This window comes from Cucurbita pepo, chromosome LG12 (genome assembly GCF_002806865.2).
Source record: "Cucurbita pepo subsp. pepo cultivar mu-cu-16 chromosome LG12, ASM280686v2, whole genome shotgun sequence".
Classification (NCBI taxonomy): Eukaryota; Viridiplantae; Streptophyta; class Magnoliopsida; order Cucurbitales; family Cucurbitaceae; genus Cucurbita; species Cucurbita pepo.
The window spans coordinates 5,118,571-5,124,611 of NC_036649.1; the positions used below are offsets into that span (position 1 = coordinate 5,118,571).

A 6,041-nucleotide genomic window follows, 5' to 3' on the forward strand; every position below is an offset into this window, starting at 1 on the left:
TCCTCGATCTGAGTAATGGGATTAACTCATCGATCCTTGGTACAGAGCTGCTTGCTTGTTCTTGCTGAGTACCAGATATCTTCGAGATTTTTCCCTCGATACTCTCAAGTTGAGTAGCAATCATGGATATAATCTTATTAGAATAATTGTTTTGATGCTGTATATTTTTTATATCCTTTAGAGTCGGATTACCCTTTTCTAGTCCTTCTGGAATATTTTTAAAAGGACTGGCTTTGACCTTTTCTCCATAGTAATTGTCAAATTCAACCTCTTCCAACGGAGGATGTTTTGAATATACCTCGTCGGATTACATTTTTCTAGTCCTTCCCGAATATTTTTAAAAGAACTGGCTTTAACCTTTTTCTCCATAGTAGTTGTCAAATTCAACCTCTTCCAACGGAGGATGTTTTGAATATACCTCGCCTCTNCTCATGTTCGGATTCTTGGATTTCGTCGTAATTGTTAACGACATTGACAGATGAATCTTGAGGTGTTATTCCACGATTTAGAATTCTATCCAATTTTTCTTCTATCTTGGCCATTACAGCCTCTTCTTTTGAAATCCTCCTCGATCTGAGTAATGGGATTAACTCATCGATCCTTGGTACAGAGCTGCTTGCTTGTTCTTGCTGAGTACCAGATATCTTCGAGATTTTTCCCTCGATACTCTCAAGTTGAGTAGCAATCATGGATATAATCTTATTAGAATAATTGTTTTGATGCTGTATATTTTTTATATCCTTTAGAGTCGGATTACCCTTTTCTAGTCCTTCTGGAATATTTTTAAAAGGACTGGCTTTGACCTTTTCTCCATAGTAATTGTCAAATTCAACCTCTTCCAACGGAGGATGTTTTGAATATACCTCGTCGGATTACATTTTTCTAGTCCTTCCCGAATATTTTTAAAAGAACTGGCTTTAACCTTTTTCTCCATAGTAGTTGTCAAATTCAACCTCTTCCAACGGAGGATGTTTTGAATATACCTCGCCTCTTCTGGTAGTCTTCCAGCTCCTCTGAGTCAAGGTGCATATCTGCAGAATATTTTCTTCAAACCATTCGAAGAATGGTATATTTTCTTCTATGGCTTCCATATGAGAATACTACTTAGCCCTTAATTCATTTCGCTCAGCTTCTTTGTAGGTTTGAAAGAACGCATTTCTTTTTTAGGAGTTGGTAGCTGACATAAAATTTGCTTTTAGAAATTCCTTGTCTATCTGGAAATCAGCTATAATGACATTTAGCTGACTTTCTTAGACGGATTGAGTATCCATATCAGTATGGGTTGGAGATCTTGAGCCATCTTCGTAGTGGATTGATGCCTTCTTTGATCATAACTGACCTCTTTTACCTTTAAGTGGTCCTATATTGATTTTGAAACTTTTTAAGTGTTTGGTCTAGAATTCAGGAATTCTTTTACTTTCGAATCTGACGAAGGTTATTCGCTGAATTTTATTTCAACGCTTCCGTTGTCATGTTTGATGATTTGGATTGGGTTTTGAAATTCTTTTCTTTACCGAAGATTTGCATCTTCTATTTTAGAGAGAGTATTTATGGTTATTTGATCCTAAGAGAGAGTTTTTAGAACAGTCACTCCAGACTTTCTAATATTTACCTGTATGAGCATAGTTGATCCCCTTGGCGAGGATCTTAATGCTCTTATAGAAATATTTGTATTTATGAGCTTATAATAAACCCTAAATATGACAACTGAACAGTGAGTTTCAGCCTTGATGTTCAAGTTTTTTGACTGTAAGTCGAGCATAAGGGCTAATAATATGTGTGGGTCTTTGGGTGACAAAATATAATTTGGATAACAATTCAAATAGACGGTTCCATTCTCTAAATTTGATTGAACCATTCCCAGTAAAGAATTTGAGAAGTTTTTCATGTCTCTTCTCTGGCAGGGAGTTAAGGACTGGGATATTTAATCCAAGTTTTAACAATGGTTTTACATCGACTAGAACAAAATCGACGTGAAAATAGTTAAACTTTTCACGATGTTGGAGTATAAGAGATTTTGAAAAAAAATTCAGAGATTCCCTATCACTATGAATTGAGATATTTTTCCTTGAAAAAGTTGATACAAGATATTTGAGTAAAATTGAGGATCAAAATTTGGTAGATAGTCCAATTTTGGAGTTCATCTTCAATTCTCGCAATGTGCTATTCTTGATGGACAGTATTTGAGACGGTCAGATTTTCTCCTCTTCTGTGTTCTTTTGAATTTTCTTCTTTTCAGTAGAACATTTGAAATGGTTTGATTTTCTGATTTTTCTCAGAAATTCGTTCATAAGATGAAGAATACTTGTAGAAATCGTCTTAGATTGGTTTAATTGGTTGAGTATGACCCCTCATGATAAACAATAATGTTTGATCAGAAAAATCATTGTTCTTCAACCTTCAACTTATGGAAGAATCGACTCGAATTAGGAGTTCTTATTTTGGCCATGTTTTCTGTAAATTGTGCGTTGAAAGTGAGCGCTTGCTGGATAAAGGATCAAACCATAGCCCCAATTTTAAGAATCATCGAGATACTTCGAGTGAATTTGGAGTTTGAAAGTCGTGTATAAAAACCCATAAACGTCAAAAATATTCCAACGAAGATTCCTGAAAATAATATGGTTCTTGGAACTCCGTCAAGATAATTGCTCAACAAGTGTCCTTCCACAAGTTGTTAAGAATGAGAAACATAAGTGGGATAAAAAAACTGTCATCTTCACTAATATTCACAACATTTAAATAGGATATAAGCTATCCACTAACTCCTAAAAAATAAGATAAAATATGCTACTAATCAAATACTCACAATAAGATAAAATATACTTAAATATACTACTAATTAAATTCTAAAAATAATATAAAATATATTATCAACCGATTCCTAAAAATCCAACTAATTAAGGATATATAAGATATATTCTATAACTCATTATATACCATAAAATATATTCCACACATATTTTTATATCGTAATACTTCCCTCAAATTGGGGAGTATATGTCAACACACCTAACTTGTCCTTCAGCAAATTAAATTGTTGAAGCTAACTTATTGCCTACGATTGGGAGCTCGACCTTACTTATTCTTGTTCCAAACTATTGCCCCAACTTCAGACTTTATAGGGGAAGCTTCCACCGACGTTGAAACCTCCAGAATCGTCATGATGTGGAGATTGAATTTTCTGGATAATCCGTCAGAAATATCCTCTCTGATCAGCAAGCTACGGATTTGATGATCTTTGTACGTTCTAGATATTTATTTTTTCAAAGGTCAACGGTCAAGGGTTAGAGGACGGGTGAAAATATTCGAAATGGTAAAAAACTCACCCTCATTTATTTTTTTCCAGGGTCAGAGGAGAGGTGAAAATGGTCGAAATGGTAAAAAACTCACATGCACGCTCCAAAACAAGCTCTTTAAAAACTTGTAAAATAAGTACTAATAAATATATATATTTCATAAGCAAAGATTGAATTTGTGATAGTAAATTGCTCGTGTGTCCTAGTCATGCATATTCCGCATCCTAACTGGTTTGTTTATTAACGTTGATAAAAGGGGTTTATTAACGTCAATAATAGGGTTCGAACCTATGCGATCTGTCTCTTTAACCACTCGGACATATCAACAATTATAAAAATCAATATTTTTTTTTATAAATTAAATACGCATGCAACTCAATGTGAGTCCAAAATTGCTCAATGTGCGGAGAAGTAATGCATATTCTAAACACGTAAGGCAAGATATGTTCGCATCCTAACTCGTCCTAGTGATCCGATCCCTACAAGCATTACTTGCCTAAAGTCGTCCTCAAGCAATTTGGTAGGGTTTGAATCTGTGCGGCCCAAAAGATTTTGAGTCGGTCTACTTAACCACTCAGACATACCAACACTAATGGAAATCAAATAGTCGAAATGATAAAAAACATAGAAGAAAGGTAACCATCGACAGTGAACCTATGCAAACATAGCTCAACAGATTTCAAGTCTGTCTCCTTAACCACTCAGACATATCGACAATTATAAAAATTGTTATATTTTTTTTACAAATTAAATACGCATGCAACTCAATGTGTGTCCAAAATTGCTCCATGTGCGTCCTAGCATGGATCACAATATTTCATTCTCTATTCTCAATATTTCACCCTCCATTTTAATAGAGTGGAAAGCATTAAAATAGGCATGCATACATATCATTTTCGATATGTGTCCTAGTCATGCATATTCTAAACACCCAAGGAAAGATATGCTCGCATCCTAACTCGTCCAAAACGAATCCTAATAATTTATTGGGTAGGATGACGTAAGGAACCGAAGACCAATCCATTTATTATGAGAAGTCGGTTCTAGTCATGCATATTCTAAACACCGAAGGGCAAGATATGCTTGCATCCTAACTCGTCCAAAACGAATCCTAATAATTCATTGGGTAGGATGACGTAAGGAACCCAAGACCAATCCATTTATTATGAGAAGTCGGTTCATGGACTAACTAATCCGAGAACCAAAACACATATAAAAAGTGGAGGAACATTTCAATAATTTGGGTCGATCAAATATAAGACTAGATAAAAAAATAAGACTAGATAAAAAAATAAGACATCAACAACAAGGTTTGAACCTATGTTGATACAATCCAATAAATTTTGAGTTTGTCTCCTTAACCAATCAAACATATCATCACTCATGAAAATCAATATATATATATTTACACATTAAATAGGCCGGCACTCAATCTAAGTCCAAAATTGCTCTATGTGCGTCCTAGTAGAAAGCATAAAAAAACAGGCATGCAACTCAATGAACATCATAACTCGAGTTATAGTGATCCCTACAAGCATTACTTGCCTAAAGTCCGTGTAGTTACTTAAGCGTATCTTTTCCACTAGTTTGGAACTTCGACAGCAGGGTTTGAACTTGCGCGGGCATAGCCCAACAGATTTCGAGTCTGTCTCTTTAACCACTCGGACATATCGACAATAATGAAAATCAATATTTTTTTTTTTTTACAAATTAAATAACAGGCACTCAATTTGAGTCCAAAATTGCTCAATGTACATCCTACCATGGATCAAAATATTTCATCCTCTATTCTAATAGAAAGCATAAAAAAATAGGCATGCAACTCAGTTTGGGCATATTCATAATTTTTATATCATACATATCATTTTCATCCAAAATTGCTCGATTTGAGTCCTAGTGATTCCTACAAGTATTACTTGCCTAAAGTCCGTGTGGTTACTTACCTTGATGGAGCGTATCTGTTCCAAGCTTGCTTTTCCACTAGTTTGAGGTTCTAAATTCTCAAGGAAGGAGGTCACTTGAGTACAGTCATCAAAATTGCTTTTTCTGAGTCCTAATAAATCAATATATTTCATAAGAAAATATTGAATTGACCTGTACATTAGAAAGCATTCTTGCAGGCATTGCCCAGCAGATATCGAGTCTGTCTCCTTAACGACTCAGACATATCGACACTAATGGAAATCGATAAAAAAAAAATTTATAAATTAAATAGGCAGGCACTTAATTTGAGTCCTTGCGTCCTAACATGGATCAAAATATTTCATCCTCTATTCTAATTGAGTGGAAACATAAAAAAAAAATAGGCATGCAACTCAGTTTCTCATCATAAGGGCATATTCATAGTTTTTTTTTATTATACATGTCATTTTCATCCAAAATTGCTCGATCTGTGTCCTAGTCATGCATATTCTAAAGACTTAAGATTGTCCTAGTGATCCGTACAAGCATTACTTTCCTAAAGTCCATGTGGTTACTTATCGAGATGAAGCGTATCTATTCCAAACTTGATTTTCCACTAGTTTGAGGTTCTAAATTTTTAAAGAACTCACTCGTTGATCCTCATTCAATTTGAATTAAGGTTGGTATCGAAACAGAGGTGAAAATAGTCGAATGGTCAAAAACCCATCCGCACATGCCAAAACGAGCTCTGGAAGGAGGTCACATGAGTGCAGTCACTAGTGAGAACTCGTACATTAGAAAGTGTTCTTCAGACGTCAACAACAAGTTTTGTACCTATGCGCG

General features: G+C 34.9%; 1 non-coding gene across 1 annotated transcript; it reads right to left on the reverse strand.

Annotated features, from left to right (window-relative positions):
• Positions 1 to 4,889: 4,889 nt before the first annotated feature.
• TRNAS-CGA lies at positions 4,890 to 4,971 on the reverse strand. The gene has a single exon. It is a non-coding gene; the product is annotated as a tRNA-Ser (tRNA).
• Between the last annotated feature and the right edge of the window lie 1,070 nt (positions 4,972 to 6,041).